Here is a 22,118-nt window from a genome sequence, read left to right on the forward strand (position 1 = left end):
TTATCAGCTGACAAGCTCAGAATGAAGGTGCTGCTCTAAATATCATCCGTCCTCATTTACATCCACAAGTGCCTGTCCGTCAAGAGCTATGTCAGCTGCTTTCTGCAGCTTTGTTAAACACGCCGAGTGGCTCATTTATATTGTCACATTCAACCACGCTCAGCTGGATACTTCCAAAGTGAGGGCACTCTGCTTTTTTTTTTCCAAAACTCTGTAGGCTAGTAGTTCTATTAGTGACACTGTCAGCGGCCATATTTCAGTATCCGCATGTGTTCCCACTCCTCTGCCGCCCATAACAAACACCATAAAGTGTCAATTGAATTATGAGCCATGGTTTCTGCCTACTCATTTTGATAATAGATTTGGAGATAAATCATGCAGCTCTGTTTGGTGAGTAATGCTGTGCTGACAGGATAACAGGGGACAAAGCCCCCGTAGACCATAACCTCTACATCATGTAAAGCACTAACAAGATGCTGCAGGATGCTTCTCGCAGCAACATTTCACACAGGAGACCCTGGATTGAATTTTTCCACCGCTTCCAAATCCATGGGCGTCAACTAGAGAGGAGGCAGAGAGAGAGAGAGCGGCGGCGGCGGCGGCGGGCAGCTAAGTACTACAAAACATAAATACAAAGCAGGATGGGAGCCCTGCTGCACCTGGTAAATGGAGCCTGTTTAAAGTGCTCAAAGTCCACAACTCTGCAGTGACAGTTTTGCATTGTTCCTTCTCCCCAATTAATAACTTTGCTGAGAAAGTTTTGCGGGCAGCACGCATTGATTCCGTGTTATTAAAACTCCCAGTGCTCCCCACTTAGTCTCTCAGGCCTCGCCTGCAGACTGCTAAACAGGAACACCCCCACCACCATCCCCTCCTCCCACTGTCTGCTCTGCTAATTTGGCGTGTTTGCTATCGATATTGATTGGTTCTTGATATTCCCTTCAGCTGGCCTGTCTGCGCAGCTCTTCACTGTAAGTCATTGCTCACCCACATGTCAATTACTTTAGAAAAGGGAGAGCACCACTCTATCTTAATGAAAGCAGATGGGCTGCGGAGTTACACACTTCGCCTCTGCAGCAGATATAAAAAAAAGGGACTCTGGTGTTGGGGAAGTGATAAAGTAGTGTGTTGTGCAAACTGTACATAACTGCCGCCAGAGATAATCCGAAACTGTGATGTATAGTGCGAACTCAGAGCCGCCTGAGAGTGTGCTCATCTGACTTAAAGTGAAAACACTAAGGCTGAAGCTGACATACAGATGATTGGTGAAGCATTTAAAGAGAATAACTGAATCATTATATTTGGGGATTCGTATTATGTCCGACACATACTCTTCTTCTCCTCCCAGTCAAAGGAGTATTTCAGGAATATCTTCTGTGTTCTTGTGTGTCTTATAGGGAGAGAGAAAGAAAGTGGGAAAGAAATGAGCATCCCTTAAAAAATAGATGTGTCTCCTCTTGGTTTTGAAAGGCTCAGAGGAATATTTAACACATGTGTGATTTTTATGTGGAGATTATATGATTACATAATAATAATAACGACATAATTCAAGTCCCCCTCATTGGGCTGCAACTAACAATTTCTACAAATAATAATTTTTACGTTTCAGCTCATTGTTTAATTTAACAATAACATTCTCACTGCACTGATCGCTGTAATGCTCAATGACAAAACTCTAAATACCCTCTTACCGTCAAGCAGAAACCACATTTTTTATATGATCACAACTAGGATGGATGTTTGAATTCATATCAGAGTTGCGGTCACCCACTCTTCCCTCACTCAACTTCCCGTGTTCTTGACATACACAGGATGATAAATAAAGACTTTCTCCAGCCTTCACACTTTACATCTCCTTAGAACTGAAATCCACCAGTGCCCAACCATCAATTTCTGTTGGAAATGGTCAGAGAAGCTGACTGATAGGATGTGGCGGGGCCTCAGCTCTGTTTCCTCTCTAAAAGCTGTGTATGTGTTTGCGAGCCATGTAACCAAAAGAAGCCAGCAGCAGTGGCCAGGATGGCCAGCTTGAGGCCTAATTCACATCTTGGTACAACAGCCACTGAGATGAATGAAAATACAGTTGACAGCTCTGGGCGTGTGACATTACTCTACATCTGCTACAGTAGAAGCTAAAGAAGAAGCTAAAGAGTAGGAGATGTAACAAGTCAGTGTAAATAGCATTGATGTGACTTATCACTGTATCTGACTATATTTCAATTATCTGTCAGACATCAGTATTTTATAGATGCTCGGCTCAGGAATTAAACGTGGCTCTATTAGACATCGGCACCTTGAAGCATGTGCAATCAGGATTCCTGTAAGCAGTTATTAGTACAATTTAGTCTGATGAGCTATTAACACATGTCAATGGAGATGATTGCTGAGATGCACATTTCCTCGCCACCTGCTGCCCTTGATTGTCATCGACAGAAAGGCAGGAAACACCACCGCGAACTTCCAGTGGAAATCCTAATTTGAAAACTTTTCAAACAGGTACAGTATGTGAGACAACTCCATAAGCCACAGACACTCTTTGATTACTCGAATCACAAGTTCTCTGTTTCCTCCGGAGCAGGAACAACGTTTTTCAAATTGGTTGTGGATGTTTTTCTACCGCGGCGGAATTAAATGAGGCCATTTTTCTGCACACCCTATCTCAGCGGAGTGATGGGCAGGCATGCATGAACAAAGCTGAGGAACCGGGAGGTGCTGCATTCAAAGCAAGAGAATGATAGCTGATGTTGGGAGACGTGAGTTATATGTTCAGGTTCAAATTAAAACCCAGCGCCCCCCTAATATCGAAGTGGATCATGAACAGGAAGACAATTTGGAAGACAGGAGCAGCGGGCCCTGGGGTCACTACAGGCACAGTCCAAGATATATATATATATATTTATAAAAAAAAGAAGCAGTAAATTATACCTTGAAAGCCCCCTTGTCTTCTGTGATGTACAGGAGGAGTGGACATCAGAGTGATGCTGAGGATTCAGAGGGGAGCGGGGTGGCGATAGAAATGGGTGTGAGAGCTCTCCATTCTCAGCCATTATAGATAAAGGCACTTTTACCAACCTCCCATCACTAATATGTATAGCCCTGCCTCTTCTCTATTCCACTACATCACACTCATAGCCTCCATTAAGAATGCCCTTTTGGGCTTTAATGGCTTTTATGCAATAGTTACCGTCACATTTGTGCTGTCTGAAAAACCTCTCAACGAAACAGTGAACACGGGAAACCAAAAAACAAGGAAGAGCCTCTCCCTGGTTAGGATGAGAAGTAAGAAATGAGCCTCTGTAAACTTCATGTCCCTCACTATTAAAGGTGTGGGAAAAAATAATGAGAATAAGAATAATATGAATAATAAGAGCAATATAAGCTTAACTTGTACAGCACAAACACAAGTTAAACACAAAAGGATAAATCAACAATCAAACTGAATAAACATTGAAGGAAATAAATGTATATTAAGTCAGGGATTATAGATTTATGTAAAACAAGTAAAGAGTTGGGGGGGGGGCTGTGCTGCAAATGTAAGATAGCCTTTAGTCCCCAATTGGGCTTTGCCAACAAACAGAAGATACATTTCTCTAATTTACTAATATGCTGTACAAGGAAGAGAAAACTATTTGTATCACATGGAGTTTGTGGATTTTAATGATGCAGAAACACAAATGTAAACTGAAATGATAAGATGACCATTATACTTACACTCATCCAATGCACACAAACACAAAGCAAAGTTCACTGTGTCAACTTAAGAGGTGATTAGTGGTTGATGTTGTGTTTCTGTCAAAGGGCCAAAAAGCTGTTCCAACAGGTTTAAATTGAGCTATGGGAAGATTGAACAGACCAGTCGACGTGAGTTAAAGCCACCACTCCTGGTTCAGAGCATGTGCTGCATCTGTCAGCTCGCCACTTGAACACGTTTTCCAATGCAGATACTCAGAAATCTGTGCACACATATCAACTTCTGACACACAGCGAACACAACCAAAGCTTCTCGCTCGGCACAATCTGCATTTTTTTGTTAGACGTCGGCATGATAAGGAACAGGTTGCAAGTAGCCGCGGGGGGGGGGGGGGGGGGTGGAGGCGATGGTGATGGCGGTGGACTTCAGAAGTCTGAGAAGCCGACTGCTGGGCAATCGATCTGGCGCAGCACATCAGCCCAGCTCCGTTTACAGGACCAATCACAACCCCCACTGATTGATGTGTGGATAATTGAGCTGTCACCAGGGTTTTCATGTTTCTCCTCCAGCTTGTTCCACACTCTAGGAATGGTATTGTATTTTACTTTAACACCATTTACAACAAAGGACATCCTGATGTATATTTATGTCAATATTCTGCCAGACTGCTGTCAGGGAGACAGAGAGAAGTGAACTCCAGCACCGGGCTTGATAGACCACTGGCTTGTCCGGGCTAATTAACCTCAGGGGCCAGGCCTCCTGCTACCCTGCAGGGTCAGCCAGTGTGGCAGCTGCTTCCTTCCTGACACTACACAGTCACACACTCTTCTCAGGCTCCATCTCACCACCCCGGTTTTCTCAATAGTAAAGCAGTGAACTTGAAGTTGTAAAATAGCTGTGTTGAAGCGTTTACTAACCTTAAAATAATAGTTTAACTTATTGGTGAATATTATACAACTACTGGAAGATTGAAACCACCCTCTAGTATGTACAGGAAATACAGTATATAGCTACCAGCCACTTACCTTTGATTAGAATTAAGATTGGCAACAGGGTGATCAGCTATCCTGATCCATTTAACCCTTCGACTCATCTCATTGTATCCCATTTGTTGATCATTAAAAGACAAAACATACTAATGGAAATTGACGTCCATGCGCTGGACAGTAGTTGCCAGGGAATCAGGTCAAATTACAATTTGTTTTTGCATTTGAAGTGCTTATGCGGAAACCTTGTTAGCTACACTACAATACCGTCAGGCTTGATTTCTCTGGGAGCTGTGCCCTATTTCACCGTACGCCTCCGTAGACCGAGTAATCAGCAAAGGATGAACCATAATGAGGCGGTCTGATTTACGGAGGATTTCATATTTGTGTCACAAGTTTATCCCGCCCTTGCCGCTGCACTTCCTTCATGTTAGACACTCACATCGCTAGCTTGATGGCTTCATCAGCAGCATGAATGAATCCTGGGACAGGTTGGCATTTGTGGGCCTTGTCTGAAGGAGCCTTTGAAAATGGGACAGCCCCATTTGGACCGCTGGGACGCAGTGGTCTTCAAACGCAATCACCAAAGGATGCGACCCCTGAACTGGGACACAGCTCCTGTTTCCAGCCTTTCTGCGAAACTAAGCTCATTGGCTGCTTGCTCATTAAGCTTATTCAAACATTCAGCAAGAGGGCGAATAAGCATACATTCTCTAAAATAATGAATTATTCCTTTATGAGCGAATCTGGAGTATACAGTTTTCATCAGAATTGCTATTTGGCTTGGGTTCGCTTACTTGTTAAAACTGTTAAACTGTTAAAGATGTGCTTTTCTTCCTTTAGCATCGCCTGCTGTTTAACCACAGGGTTGTTTTATAGCCACTGATCACCTTTTCCTTGGTTGTAGGATTTGATTGGTTCTGCTGATGTTGTGCTTTATGTGCAGATCCAGTCATCTATAAAACCTCCTTCTGTTCTTTGCTTCCTTGTCCTCTCAGGGCAGCCGTTCATGTCAAGTCCGCTCATTTTACTATATTCTTAGTGGTATTTGCTCCGTGCACTCTGAACTTGTTTTGTGGCACGTAAACTTCTGCACAATCAGCCTGGTTCTTTTTGCCTCATCTTACCTAACCAAACCGTTAGCCTTGATGTATTTCTTTTTACTTATTTTCTACCCAGTGGGTTTTTTTCAATCAGTGAAATTAAGTGTTTTTTTTATTTAAGGCCAACTTGCTTCGTGTCGCTCCTTCAAAATAATTTGTGGGTTAAACAAAAGTCTTTGTACTGGTAAAAAAAAAACAAATACAAATGCTGGGGATCTCGCTAAAGCTGGGTTATGTAAATACCGTGATTATTATGTAAATATGTGGACTTGCTAAGATGATGCTTCAAAAGCTTCAAAACAAATGCAACAAAGAGACCACAACAAAGGACACAGGAAATCAGAATGGGTTTGTTATTAATTCATTGTGCTAGTGACAACTAGGCCAGATGGCAGTTTACAAGTGTCTGGGGCCATCTTTCCCAGCTAGACTTTACATGAGTCCTGCCATAATGATGATGAATATGAGTTTTCCTCTGTGGTCTGAGCAGTGGCACTTTGCGGAGCGCATTAGTGCACGAGAACCTCCTGTGGTTTCTCTCTGCCTGTGAATGGTCGAGCAGCAGGTTAACGCTGCCCACATGGAAAAATATTAATAATTAAAAAGGCTCAGCGTCTCTCTCCGTGCATTGTTCCTCTCATGATGGCCATAAACGAGATCATTATCCTTTTCATCATCGACTCGGCAAGATTATCATCTGCTACCCGCTATTGCAGTGGCCATCACATAAAAGCTTGCTTTCCAGCAAACCGCTCCATTGCTCTCAGGCAATGGCAGCTTCATCATAGGACTCAGCCATTCACTGAGATAGCAGGTGATAATGCTTCCGCACAGTAGGCCACATTTTTGGAAACGCTGCTTTGTCTCTTCCTCAACTGTGTAGCAGGGGTCCTGGCTTCTTAAAGCCTGTCCTCAATATCAATGTCATCACTTTCATTTACATACACTGAATAATTCATAGATGCATGGAGTAAGTTAGAGAGAGAAATTATTTCGTCAATATGACTGCTGGCTGTGTTTTTCAATGTTTTTCTTCAAAGATCATTTGGACAGACATACCACTGGTGGAAGGTCTAGACAGCTCAAGTGTTACTGAGAACAGTTCTGCTGCCAGGTCCAGTATTTCAGAACTGATCCTGACCATGACCTCTGGCCTCTATGGGGGGATAAAACAAAAAGAACATTTTTCCAAGGATTGATGACATAAATCTTTTGTTGCTTTACGCAATGATCCACCTGGCGCTCGCCAGCGACAGGAGTATCAAATGAAGTGATACCAAGCACCAGTGAAATTGAGACCAGGTCAAACAATAGGAGTCAGGTGGTAAAGATTCAGTTCAGCTGCAGGGATGAGGGGGCCTCAGAGGGTCAGTGAGTCGGAACAGAAGGTGCAGAAAGAAAGTTAGACAGTAAAACACAAAGAAACTCCGGGTGAGAGAGAACACAACAGCTTTTTAATTATGTTGATCTTATTCAACAAGCACACTTGGGTTAAAAGCAATTAAATATGACTGTTAGAGCGAATAATTGTGGTGTTTGGACGGTGACCAGGTTAAAGGTCAAAAACAAGGGAGAAGGATGAGAGGATGTAGGTCAGGGTACTGTCGACCTACACTGTATTATACAGAGAGGTGTTTCTGTTATATAACCTATGCTCCTTAATATAAATAAGTTGCAAAAATAATAGAAAAACCTGTTCGCACATTGGAATATGATCCCACAACGCCACAAACTGCAGCCGTTAAATTGATCATATAGACAAATCAACCTGTTTTATGAAATTATTTAGATAAAAACTCATAATAACTGTCAGGATTGGTTCAGGGCAGTTTTATATTTGTGTCAGACGGAATTCATCATCACTTTACTAATCGGTACACATCAAGTCATTTCTGAAATTATATAAACACTGGAATTTGCCAGTTGGAAAATACATTCACCCGCAGGTCATTGACGAGTTGCACAAAAAGCTCTCTCTATTTCTGATGCTGAACAGCAAAACAATCTGCACACTGGAAAGAATGAATGTCCTCAAATGTCTGAGGCCATGCTGGGAACGATGGCTCAGCCTAGTTCAAACCTAATGTCCTTAAAAAAAAGGCCATTAAAAAAACATGTGGCACATCTGCTATTACAGAGATGGATGCTGGTGACGGTGCTGCTTTGTTTTGTGCTTTCAGAGACACTGTGAAGCAAAGGGGCCACATGAGGACATAATCTTCTAGATCAGGAAATCATATGTCGTGTTGTTGTTAAGCTGTGTTATAAGTCTCGGGCGGGAGCTGAGAGGGTTCTTCAAGAAGAATTATAAGTCTGCACATACATGCCAGATGCCCCTGAAGAAGGGAGGCCAACCCCTTTCATGTAGATGCTTGGCAAATACGCGTGATTCATGAAGCATGTGACGCTGATTACAACGGGGCCCTTTACTCTTCATGTGGCCCTTTAATTTGAATGCCTGACCTCCCATCGCTACCAGAGATATGGTCATGGAGAATGGTGGTGCTTGGAGGGAAGGAACGGATGAGAATGAATTTGACATTTGTTTCGGGTCTTGTCCCATTTCAGCATGGATCAGTGTCCGCCAGACATCAATTTCACATGAGCTGGATCCCAAAGCAAAGCACAGCCGGAGGCGCTATGGCTGTCTGGTGCTCAAGTCTTTTGGAATAAGGCCTGTGGACATCATAGTCCAAAACACGTACTCACAACATATGCTCGCCAGTTTACGCCCCTCTCATGTTAATACAGGCTCTGCTGCTTCAACAGGTTTATGGTCACACAACATGTAGGCTATAATCGAGTGTGGAGTTAATTTAGGAGCCAAGACACATCTGAGCCCTGACTCCTATTTCTTCACATGTAATTTAAAGTTGAACAGATCGCCTCCAGACAATTATTTGAATAAATCAAAGGCTAACATCTGTTTATATATTTATAAGCCTTTAATAACACTATTCCTCTTGTTGACGTTGCTTTTATTGGTTGCGTGTATCCTTACTAAAGAACGTCTGGAAAATCACATTAAAACAGAAGAAACAAGTGTGCTTTGCAATTTGGAGTTGCTCCCTGGTTGCACATTACTAGAGGAGAGACTTGGAGTTACAGCTCAGAGATGTTTACTGCAATGGGCACAACAGGAGAGGGCTCTGTGTAGTGGAAAGAGATAACACCTAGATGTGTTTGATAGTTTGCTGGAGTTCTACAAATTAAAGGGAGCGAATGGCCCTCAAGTGAAATAACAAGTCTGATGTGGGCTGGACAAATACGCACAAGTCTGTGTTACAGAGAGGCCAGGGCGGATATACAGGGAACCAGCAGAGAGGTACATTCAGCTCCGTTACTGCACCACATTAAGCTCCCTGTGTGCTCTTGTAGCATTTATTTTGTATTCTTTCTTTCTTCTTAAAAGAAAAGTATCCAACATGTTTCAAACACTATTCAAACCTAGTGAATTCCCCAATTTTATACAAGGTAACCTTCAGTTTTCATATTTTTCGCCTTTTATCATCATGTCTGCCTCTCCAGTCACTTCCCATTTCTCTGCTTTACCTTCCGGGGCAAACGACGTGGCAAATGAAAAACACTCAGTTAGCCAGTTAGCCAGTTGGCTGTATTTTCCTTCCTCTGTTTAGCCTGGTCTCTCGTAAAGGATCACGGTTATTCATTGCTGTTTGCTGCGTAATGTGAACAAAGCTTTAATACATTACCTCATCCATTAATATAATTTGCACAGGAGTCACGTTGGGTAGATTTTCATCGGCAGTGGTGGTAAAGACAATAAACTCCCATGATCCCACGCTGCTTCACCACATCATCCAACTAGGTTATTGTTTTGATTGAGAGCCCCCTAGGGGCTGAAGTGACATATTGTACCTGTAGATTCATGTTAGTAAGTTAGCTAGAAAACACTTTATGATAAATAGTATCAGACATAATCTAACAGGGTTTGAATGATGAATTAATGGGATACATTTCATCATTTTACACATGGGTAGTGGATAATGACAGCACATTTGAACTCAAGTTTGAACAAATTCTATAATTTGCTAGAACTAATTCTTCTTCACATAAAAAAAAAAAAATCCCCAGATAGTTGACCAGAGATCCAGAGTGCTTGTTACACGCTGGCTCACTAAAGAAAAGGAGGTGACATGATACCAGCTGATTTTTGTTATAACAAGTTGTCTGTCCTTTGATAAAACTCAAATCACCATCAACTATTTCAAATCAGAGAAATGAATATAACAAAAAGTGGATTCTCAACAAGAACTGCACAAACTACCTAATAGCAAACCAGAACAAAAATACATCCTCACTCTTCCAGACAACAGGTTAAAATTACAAACGAAAATAACACCCTGCTTCTGTAGCCTTAACATGCTATTCTCAAATATACAATTCTGGGTATCAGTAATCAGTATGAAAAGAACCCTAGTCTGGCCCAACTCGAGGGCAACAGAAACAAGTACCTCTTGAAATAACAGCGGGAGTAGTACAAATACAGAGCTTAAATGGCGAGCTGTTCACATACAAATGCAGCCGCCTTGACTGAGCTGCTGGACCAAATTCATTTCTCCATTCTTAAGTTCTTACTCGTGATCAGAGGCTTGGGGTTGATGCCACTCCAGTCCGGACCCTTGTCTCCACCACCAGCCAGGAAGGAGGTGGAGCCCCTGCCAGGATACCACCGGATTAACACAACACACACCGACATAGCCAGGGGAAGATGTACAGTTGTTCCTCCATATGTTTTTGCTGCCTCTAAACTGCCTGTAACAAGAGAGTCGTCAAATTTGCCATTTCTAGTGTTTCAAATGATAAGGCCGCAAGATTTACAATTTTTTCAATTGGCATTGTTTTGTTAGTAAGAATTTTGTAAAGAAATACTCCCATACATGTGTTGACAGGTCATACATGCTTAGGTAAATCGGAATATTCCACGCTGGTATTATCCTCCCCTTTTTATTCATTAGCTTAGTTTATTGATTGGTGTATAGGGCAGCAATAGTTGAAGAGATGAGTGAACTTGAGAGTATCCTCCCATGCCACAACACGATCTACTTCGAGCTTCAGTCTAATGCACCCATTCAAACATTAAAAAGGCCATTACAGTTTGAATATGTTTTTTGAATAAAGCCTAAAAGCCCTACAGTGTTCATGGCTGATGGTCTCACAGTAGTCTGGGTTTAAATATGCAACTGAGGTGTGAAGATGAAAATTACCCACTGGAACCATTAAAAATACATTGCTCAAATTCCAGCTGCCATTACTCAGAAAATGTCTCATTTCTTTACGAACTGCAATCAAGTATAAATGCTCACAGGTAGCTGAGTGTCTCTTCACAGAGAGCTTACTTTGCCCATAGGCAACCATTTTACGTAACGGCTACTGTTAATCTTGACATGCCACAGAAGAACACCGCCGTGATTGAGCATTGCTATAACACAACTGACGGTTTAAAATATGTGTCACAATCAATGCAGCAGAACACAATTTCATTTCAACAACCGTCATTGTTCCTGTTTCTTTCAAAACCTGGTGCCTACATTATCCACAATGCATCTCAAGGGCCTGCAGTTAAGTGCTCAGGAGTGTTATGATGGCCCCCTTCATGTGGTCATGCACAAATGAGGAGCAGACTACGGCACTTGTGGAATCCTCCTTCTTTCTGACTCCACTCCCCCAGATTATGTTTCTCACATAACTCATGTCTGAGATGTTTATTGCAGCAGCAGAAGATAAAGTTTGGCTTCAAGGCTCCGACTTTATCGCCTCCCCAGATGTGATAACATAGATATAATGGGCAGTGGTGAACAAATGTCTTGAACCCCCTCGTCAGAGCCTGCAGGGGGATGTCGGGGTGGTGGAGAAGAGGGCAGGCAGCAACACTGACGCAGGGCAACAGAGGCCGTGACAAGCAAAGGCAGAGATGGGAAAATCTGTGCAGCTTGAATACACAGACAAATTACCAGGGTGTTTCTGATAGAGAAATGTGGAGAGGGAGGAATGTCCCATGATCACAGTGCAGGTGGAGTTGATCGCCCGAACTGACTCGCTCCAATTTTTTCCAATACAGATTCTCCAAACCTAACTGACTGGACTTCATGCAGCTCGCTTTGGGTCACAGCAACCAACACACAAGTTTGTACGGAATAGAAAGGTCAGACACTCGATGACAAGGAACAAAGGTCCCCAAATAATATGATTTAGAATTGAACAAGAATTTTCTATGATTTTACACACTGCTATTAAATGTACTTTTTGGCGGTCTGCCTGAGAGGATGACATCAGCTCCAAAATCAGCTTCAGCCAACTGATCAGCTAATCATACTGGAGTTAATGCAGTTTGAGTCAGTGGGAAGTTTATAAGATTAAAAATGTTCAGTGACTAAAAACTGTAGATATAGAAAGTACTTAACCATTACAGGTGAAATATTTTAAACATCCACCCATCATTCTATTTGATTTTCTAGCATAAAAAAAACCTTGAATTTGTTGGTTCCAGCCCCGTAACTGTGAGGATCTGCTGGTTTTCTTTTCTGCTTTAAACCACAACAAACTGAATCAATGCATTTCTGAAATGAGTGAAGAAACAAAAAAGAAATACATTTCAAGACAACAAATTTCACAAATTCCAAGTCTTTTATTTATGTCATCTACATTGTAATCAAAAATTCAAGTAGTTTCAGCTCAGTTTAGCATAAAAACTGTGTTGTGGTCAGTCGTCATGGTAATGCAGGTGGAGCACCCTCACTATTAACGCCAGCTCCTCAGTCAGGAGGTAGGACAGGAGAAGACCTGCAGGTAGCAAAGGATGGAGAAGAAAGTAAAGAAGGCAAACCAAAGGGGACACATGGGGAGAACATGCAACGACCTTAATGTCCTTCGAATAAAGTTCTCCATTTAATTCACGTCTTTTATCCGAAACAGAGTCAATGTTAAGCAGTGTCACTTAAACTGCGACGTCCCTGTGTGTTGTTCCAAAATGAACGAACGGACCGATAAGTCCAGCAGAGTCGCACGAGAAACAACTCCCGCTAGTTTAAACGGTTCTGGCCTAATGAACAGCGACACAGAATAATCTCTGCAGGCTGCAGGTGCACACTCCAGGCTACTGTTAACTCAGTCAATCAGACAAACATTGATCAAAGTCACACAGACTCGGAGAGGTGTGGCTCAGATCCCACAGTGCACTGCTTCTCTCAGGATGCAGCGGGATATCGTTGGCAAGTTTTACCAAGTGAGAAAGTTGCTCGGAAATTAGCATTGATGTAAAAAAAAACAGCCCATTTAAATGCTGTATGATGTGGCCAGTTTATTATGAGTTGCATTATACTTATAAATTCATTGAATGCAAATCTGCTTGGGGGCCGCATATGACCACATTTGTTAAATCGCAGAAGTCACATTTCAAAATATCCTTCAGGGAAGTCATTAGTGGGGGGCTGAAGAAGTTAAGTTGCCTTAACAGTGGCTATTTGAATTTTTAATTACCTTAATATCTCATTTAACTTGTCAGAGGCAATTTTTCTAATTTACAATCATTATCCCACCAATTGGCTTTGTATACGTCTTTTTCAAGGAGTGGTTTCAGCGCATTCGTCTCCATCTAAACTGTCAATGGGTAAGATAAACCATTGATTAAAAACATTTCTGCTCAACCTTTGAGAACAATTAAAGGGAATCATTAAGTTTAATGAAATACTGGAGTGGTGGTCCACTTTTTCAAAGGTTTTCCTCATTACAGTGGTCCCACAAGGTCAAGTATAATAAATGTGATTCTGCTCCCTTCACTTATACGATTTATGTGCCTCTCTCAGATCCACAGGGAAGGTCCTGTCAGGTTTATCCCTCCGACTCGCTGAAGGTACACAATTAAGAGTCTGTACTTGTGGCAGCAGCACTGCTTTTATCGAAGTAAAACCTGGTCCGACCCTTCAAGGAATGACGCTGAATACTTTTTATTGATATCTCAAATTGCTATCGATAGCTCATCCATGCGATTCATGGATAAAAAATGTTGCCGCATCAAACGAGATCCAGGACGATGCTTTGTTTTTAGTTGGCACTGATTCTCAGTTGGCGCTTCCGGCCAAAGTAGTGCAATCTTTCCCCTATAGAGCTACTTCTCTTGAGCCTGCCAAGGTGCGGGCCTGAGAGGATATTGAGGGCTGTACACTCAAGGAAATTGAAGCAGCAGCAGCTCTGTAATGAGGAAGAACAAAATTCTGGACAGTATGATGTTGAAAAATGGGGGGAGAACGGACTACAGGTCAGAAACTGAATTATGTTCCGACACGGGGGGTGCCCTCCCTGCTGGCAAGATTTTCACAGAAAAGATCGATGCCGTTTCCAAATCCTTTTCTTTACAAATCCTTTTGTCTTTACAAACAACCTTTTTAGTCCACCGGCCTGGTTAGATTTTGATTTGTGATAAATGTAATTGCACGGACGCTCCTTGACGGAGGTTGCCTGGTCCAAAGCCCAAGCACGCTAATTAGGAATGTAGGAATAATCCAATGCCAATATTAGGTTGCCCTGAGCAGCCCCGGATGAGCATTTGTGAAGGTCATCCCCCTCAATCAGCTCGGCATGGTTATCACGTCAGAGCAGAAATCGTGTTTCAGAGTTAGAGAACATCTTAACCTGTGACTTTCAATTCGTTTAATTCAGACAGAATAACGAGATCAGAAGGTAATTAGAAGAAAATAAATGAGGGGAAAAGGTATCCCGTGGCAAATAGGGTTCTCTGAGCTCTGGAACTGCTGAGAAAAAAAGAGAGTAAAACATAAAGAACCTATTTGTAATTGATTTTGAGCAGCATGTGTTGAATATCCATTAACCACTGCATTTTGTTTTAAAACAGTATTGTCCATCCCTCTTTTCACTTTACTTCTTATGCTCAACTTTGTCAGTTTTCACCCACTTACATTTTTGGTTTTCAGAATTGCCTCAGTTAACATATCCATGTCGGAATCTAAATCTGTCCAAAGTTCACTCACTGACATAAAGCTTCAGAAAACATGGACATTACACCTACTTTATCTGTTAAATAAACATTAACAAGAAATTCTTCTGAATTCACAAATAGGAATTGTGAAAAATATGGACAACTTTTTGAGAGCAAAGACAAAGTTCTCAAGAGCTTCTTCTAAATTCACAAATGTGATAAACTTTGAATCTATCCTCTCATTCATTGTGTCAGTTTTTGATATAATGGCATTTCAGTTTCTGTAAATTTGAACACAACGCAGAGTCACAGAACCAAAAAAATGTCACCTCAGTTGACTATTTATGTTTTCAGGCTCAACCATCCCCGAACAAATGTGTCACTGCCGTGGGGAAGACAGAGAAGAGCACGAGCTGGGACCTGACGATGTCGACTGAGAATAATGTGTCACTGTCATATTACCCTGGTTCAGTGCCAACCAGCGAACAGCAGAGTCTGAATACTGAAGCAGGTGTGCAAGCCCCTTGCTCGACGCTGACTTGCAAAAAAACTACTTTAGTCAAATAACCATTCTTCAACTAAGCTGAAAAACAAACTCAATATGTTTAAATTTACAAAGTTAGAAGTGTCAATAGCTAATTTTCTTTTCTCTGTTGCCTGTATTGATGTCAATTTGAAATGGGACTCTCCAGCCATGCCGACACTAACCTTAAACCTAACCCTGTATGCACAGTATTTATGATTTACCTGCCGTTCCTGTTCCTCAAAAGCTTTCTACATTGATGAAATGACTCTGAGTTATTATTAATGTTCCCAGTCAGCTCTTTTGGCAATGATCAGTTTTCAAGCAAATCACACTTTCCAGACTATATAAGAAATACAATTCAAATCAAAAATAAGGAAACTATATGCAGTGTGTACATAACAGATAAAACGTATTGTTTTCTATTTACATATGTGAATCAATGTATGATCACAGATTAAATTAGAATGGCCCTCACGTAGAGAGCATACTTTCATGGAAATCAATAAAGTAGTATATTTGTAGTCTTGCTCACGAACAAACAAACCAACAAAAAAACATTGTTCGTTAATATCTTAATATCTTAATGAAATCCAACAGGAAGCTTCGGTCAAAGTAACCGATTGTGGTGTAAATAGATGATTATTGAATACACAGGATAAGTCTTTGCAGGAGCCTTTAGTGTCTAATTTCCATCCCCCTTGAAGCAAAGAAGGACGGCGCTGGAGTTTATGCTTCTCCCCTGCTGGGGCCTCACACTACCAGTGGTGAGAACGAGATGAGTGAACAGCAGTGTGGCAGGCTTTAAATTTCATAATTATGTATAAATATTTGATGAGGATAATTGGAAAAGAAACTATGCTGCAGTAAAACAAACATAAAAAACATCCAGTTGCTTCTGAAAAGTGAAGCTGTCGGGGAAACTTTTTAACCGTGGCCTGAAATGCAACACGTCGGGATCTTACTCGGAATATATAAGCTGACAATAAGATTTTGAGCTTTTAGATTGATTTTGATGAATAATCATGCAGGTGATCGTACAAACTACCAATTTAGGGATTAAATGTGAACATAAATTTAGAATCTCATACAAATTGCTAACTCTAAGTGGAGCCAGGAAAAAAACAGCTGCTTGTTTAATCTTTGTAGAACCCTGTCTCCTTAATCTGTGGTTGTTAGGAAAGCATCTACTGCGAATTCAGGACAAACAACAGTTGTGACTCGGGTAACATGCAGTGTCAAAACTAAACAGAGAGATAACAAGTGAGCGTGTACGGGTTGTAGATCACTTAGTACACATGGCATGAATGAGTGTCTGAGGGCTCCTGAGTGACAGCATCCTGTTGGAATGATGGAGGAGCTCAGTCAGTGGTTAAGTGAACAACAAAATAAATGGATCACTCACTAACGGCCAATATTGTTGTGAAGGTTTGATGTAAGTTTAAGATCAACAGGTCTAAAAATAAGTCTTATACATGTTCAGCATAGTACAGTAAAATGCTGATTACTAAATGGTGTTTTATCCGGGAAATTTCTGTTGTCATCATTAGTCTTAATCTGTTATACTATATTGTTGCTAAACTGGAGGTGAATTGACTGAGTGGTAATGGCAGCTTGTTTCTACTGAATGAATCCGTTTATCCACTGTGTGCCTATGGGAGGCGGCATTGGTCTGGAGGTCATCCGACCCTGGCTAAAAAAATCAATAATTATTTCAAAGAGGTAATAATAACACATTCATGTTTCCGATAGTTATTTGATCCCTTCGCTTTTTTATCTAGTATAAGAAAATGTCAAATATCTCAGTATCTAACTTATGAGCATTTGTGAATAGACAAAATTCCAGGTCCCCAGAGGATGAATCATAATGACTTCACAACCACAAGGAGGTTGGACAGTGATTGTGGTCTATAACCAAACAGCTGCAAGATTTATATCATTCCCATCAACCTCAAATCTACAACAAATAATAATACAAATAAAGCATTCTGTGACCCCTTCAAATTCTATGTTTGCCTATATACAGGTTTCTGTAGCTACATGACCAGAAACGCCTTAACTGCTATGACATTTTAGAGGTTTGGTTGAAAATGAAGAAGAAGAATTTTTTAGCGGAGAAGTTGGTAAACTATTTCCTGGTAGAACAGCGAAAAACACCCGCCTTTAGCCTCCGGTGCTTCATGCCATGAACAATGAAAGACTGAAAAAACAGGAAACAATAAAAAAACTAAACTGACAGGTACATGAAACCAATTCTTCTGAGACGAGACAGCCACAAACAAAAGTTATGTGGAACTTTACTGAAATCTAGTGTTTTAACTTTTTCTTGCTACAAACAGTGGTCCCATAATAATGTTCCAATAGAAACAGAAGGAAGAAGCCGATTTAATACACTTCAAAAAGTTACTGCGGTAGAAGCAATTATCCTTGCCATGTTACTTATTGAGCTTTATTGTTCATCCACCTTTATCCTTATTACGCTCAGAATAATGGCTTGTGAGGAGCACGGCCTTATGGGAGCATGAAACAGAACATTGTCATCTGGAGCTTTCATAATGATCTACCGGGGCCTATAATTTATAACTGAGATTTGTATTGCTGTTCAAGGAGATAGAAGTACACGGCCATTCATTAACAGCAGGCACCACTGGCAGCGATTTGCTACTCCAATATTTCTCATTTACTCTGTGAATTTACATAGAAAACCAAGCATGAGAACGTTATAGTTACAGTGAACGGGATACTGACAAATTTTTTAAATAAGTAAAAAGCAGGTACTCTTAGAGGAGCACTGGTCCAGGAGAGTTCCCCAAAGAATATCAACAACACTGCAAACTACATAGTTTAGTGATATTCAGATATATTCAGACTATACAACGCTATAACTAACCATGCCAAACATGACTGATTGCATATCAGTCAACCAATTCACTTTGTAAGGACATGAGGGGGGAGCTTTTCCTATTTTTGGTCCCAATCGATTTCACAGTTTCAGTCTGATTCATTCACAAAGGCCTCCAATCTATTATTAATAACGTGCACTCAAGCTGTGGGACTGATTTCAGGTGTTTTTACTGTGAACTTTGCCTCTCAGGAAATAAATATACAAGCTGCCTACCTTCTTGGTGAAGGGCGTTTGCAGCCTGTGAAGAAGGCACACACACGTGTGTTTAGCTTATTTTTTTATGTTTTTAGAAATCCTACAAAATGCTAGAATCAGATCAATCAGAAAAAAATGTATCCAGTAAAACATTTATTGGATTAAAAAAAATTAAATTGTATTTTGTTTTATGATTTATTGTTGAAATTGATGGTGGCATAGGATTTTTTAAGATTTCTATTACACAACAATTGTATCAGATTTTATCAAGAATATTCTCCTGCGTTATTACTGTCACCGAGGAGAATGTTATAATTACGTAAAAACCGACAACCTTCTACTACCATTTTTCTTGACACTTGGTGAAAGGGTGAGAAACAGGCCAAGGCAGAACCCCTTAACGTTTGGAGCACATCCGATACACAGTGCAGATGCAGGAGTTTGTTTATGTCCTTTAACATTGCGAGAGACGCTAGGAGTGCTAGTGGCCTATAGTTGTTATATTAGGTTGAATAAAATAACTTCACTATGAAATCCTCAAATTGAGCCACTTCTAAAACCAAGCCTCGAACATTGGAGTGAATCCCCACAATAATATAATTTGACCCGGAGATTTGCAGAGCCCACAGGATCTAGCGTCATATCATTTGTCATTCCCGTTTTACATTTGATCGGGATCCGTATCAGCCGTGCTCTGCTGAAAGCTGACTGTCTGGATCTACCTTTATAAAAAAAATTATGAGAACTATTTCTTTATCACTGTGTCTGTCAAACCCATCTTTGTTGGTTATTTCCAACTCGCTGGTTGTGTAAATACAGTTTCATTTAGAAAAGTGATTTGCATGAATTTTCCCCTCTGCTTATTAAGTAACTTAAGAGGATTTTAAGAGACACACCTGCAGCTGACACAGATGATGTGGCCTCTTTGAAGCTTGGTTAGACGGCTCATCCTCCTTTAAAGACTCATATCAAAGTGCTAATTGGCAGATTTTACAGATGATAAATGTTGTTAATTGCTTTTCGACATTGTAAAACGCAGCGTGTTTAACTATTCGTAACCGGAAAAAAAAACATAAAAGTGCAAGTAGCTTTGTTATTTTGTCTCTTTATGCTTCAAGCCGATCTTTGTGAAGTAGATAAGGTTGAAAGCTTTAACTAAAATACATTTTTAAAAAGTAAAAAGGAGTCATCATGTTGGAACATCCATCACTGACTGTATTTGGCTTTGCAAAATTAACAATATGCTCTCTGACCTCTTAGTTATGTCTAAATTAATGACACTGCTGCTCTTTGTTCTACTACATGGTGGGAGTGACTGTTTGCTGCAGTTGTGCTGCTGCACCCGTGAATAAGCGAATGACACTAAACATCGGGGAGCACTTCCGAAATGTAATCAATTTAGTTTACAAGCTACTTCTAATTTGCCTGCAGTTACAGGGCGTCCACATTAACACTCCCCACAAATGTATTTAATGCTGATTTAAAACTGTCCTGAGGTTTGAACAACTGGATCACATAGCTTTATTTTCTTTTGAAAATGTTTTTACTGCTGTACCCCATTAACGCTTCTCGTTTTCTAAGTTAACGCTTTGCACTTTCTGCCAATGCAGGAAAAACCTGATCGGAACATCTTCTCTGCAACTGCTTCACATTGTTGTGACGTGTATTCAGCTCATTCAAGATTTGTAAACTGACAGGGGTAAATTAAAACTATGAATGCAGCCAACGAAGGATGCAGCCCCTAAATTGAGACACAGCTCCATCAATTGTTTGAAAATAGCATTTTCTCTGTCCACAAGCCTTTTTGCGCTCCATCTATACCAACACCCCTTAAAACGCATATCACAGAATCATTCACGTACACAGGCATGGTTGTTGAATGCAGAAAGAGCTGGGCTCTACAAACAAATTAAAGCCTGTCTCCTGCCTCCTTGTCTCCTGTAAGCAGCTGTAGTAATGTAAAATACAGAATTTAACTGCACAACAGCTGTTAGCAACAACAGCAGTGTCAGAAATGTTTGTAATTGATAACCCATGTTGCCACATGCAATGGTACCCTGGGATAATGCCAGTTGTTGTCTTCAGAGGGGCGTCATGTGAGGAGTCTGATGGATCAGTGAAGGCTACGTCGTGACCAAAATGCCTCAATCAGAAAAAACATCTCCGTTGTTGCTCATATAAACTAAAGGCTGCCCTGGAGTTTTCAAACGAAAACCAGGCCAGCAGCTTTTTTTACTTATTCAAAAGATCAGGAAAATAAATAGATGTAGCCATGAGAGGATGACTGACTTTCACTTAGCTTTACTTTAGTAATCCTTTGATCCGACAATGGTTTATATCATACTTAATTTTGCTCAAACGCAGATTTGAACTTTCACACCTGTGATTCAGTTGCTGTCATGGTTTTTCAAATGTCATTGTTAGAGATGAATCTTGATTTTTAAAACGGCACATTTAAGAGAGTTGGGGTTCAGGATTTTGCAATACATGATGATTCCAATGCTATTTAACAGTAGCTCTGCCTTGATCAATGCTCTTCCCACGAGGGCTTCAACTCAATGATGAATACTTTGGGTCACAATCATACCTTCAGTTCAATTCTCAGGAGCCACACTGACTGAAAACAGCATGTAGGGCTTAGATGTGGAGCTGTCTGATAAGCACTTTGCAGAACTAATAAGAGTAGAACAGCTTTGTCCACAGTTATCTTGGGAGGGGCAACGTTCAGCTCTTATTTCATCAGACCTATGATTGCAGGGATTAATTAACTCTGCAGTCCTGGCGTGTGTCTCAGAAGAGTGCTTCGATTTTAATGTGGGAATTCTTGATGCAGATTTACTGTATCCTAATTGGTTTTGGCAAGATTATATATCAGAGATTTTTAACTGACATTAAGAAACACATTTTCGAGAGGCCAAAACCGCTGAACCTGCACAATCTGCTGCAACACTGCACTGCACGGGTTATGAACCTGCCTCTCACTGTGTGCATTTAACTAATGCACAAGCATTAACTTCTCAGGACGTATATATATATATATTTGTAATATATCATTTTACAAGTATTTTCAAGCACTACGTCAAATGTTCAGCTTTGCTGGTGTGTGGACGGAGAGGGCAGACATCACTCTGGCCAGTAATACTTGGACAGACAGCATTTAACACTCGACTGTTCCTTTTCAAGCCGCATGGGTCATTAGCCCATTACCCATAAGCCTACGCCAGCTGACACTGATGTTCACTTTGGGGATTCCATATACCGTCGGCTAATTCTGAGCCTCAAGGAATGCATACTACAGTAAATACATCTTGCTGCACCACCAGTGACTGCCCGGGGTAGATATGAGGGTGGTGGCCGTGGGACACCATAATCAAATGAGGAGGCTCCTGGAGGCTTTTGGGTCCATGTCAGTGCAACTCTTAGCGTTGTTGGGCCTGTGACCTAGTTTTGCAGCACTTAAGACAGTCACATCAGGTTCCGTGTACTGTTTTTACCTGGTAGTGGAGCAGTTCAATCAACCAGAGTAACATTAGTGAAATGCAAGGCATGGCAAGAGATGTTCAACTTCAACTGTCCAGGGCAGTGGCCCAAAATCCAGGGCTTGCGGAGGAGGGGCACAAAGTAGACACCAACTTTTAGCTGGGTAGAAGTTTTGAGACAGACTAATGAGAGAGACACATACATGTACTTGGCCGATATTAACTTTTCGCAGACACTATGTCTATGTTAATGTTGGCTGATAAGGGTCAAGAAAGTACAAAA

Source organism: Platichthys flesus, chromosome 16 (assembly GCF_949316205.1).
Source record: "Platichthys flesus chromosome 16, fPlaFle2.1, whole genome shotgun sequence".
NCBI lineage: Eukaryota > Metazoa > Chordata > Actinopteri > Pleuronectiformes > Pleuronectidae > Platichthys > Platichthys flesus.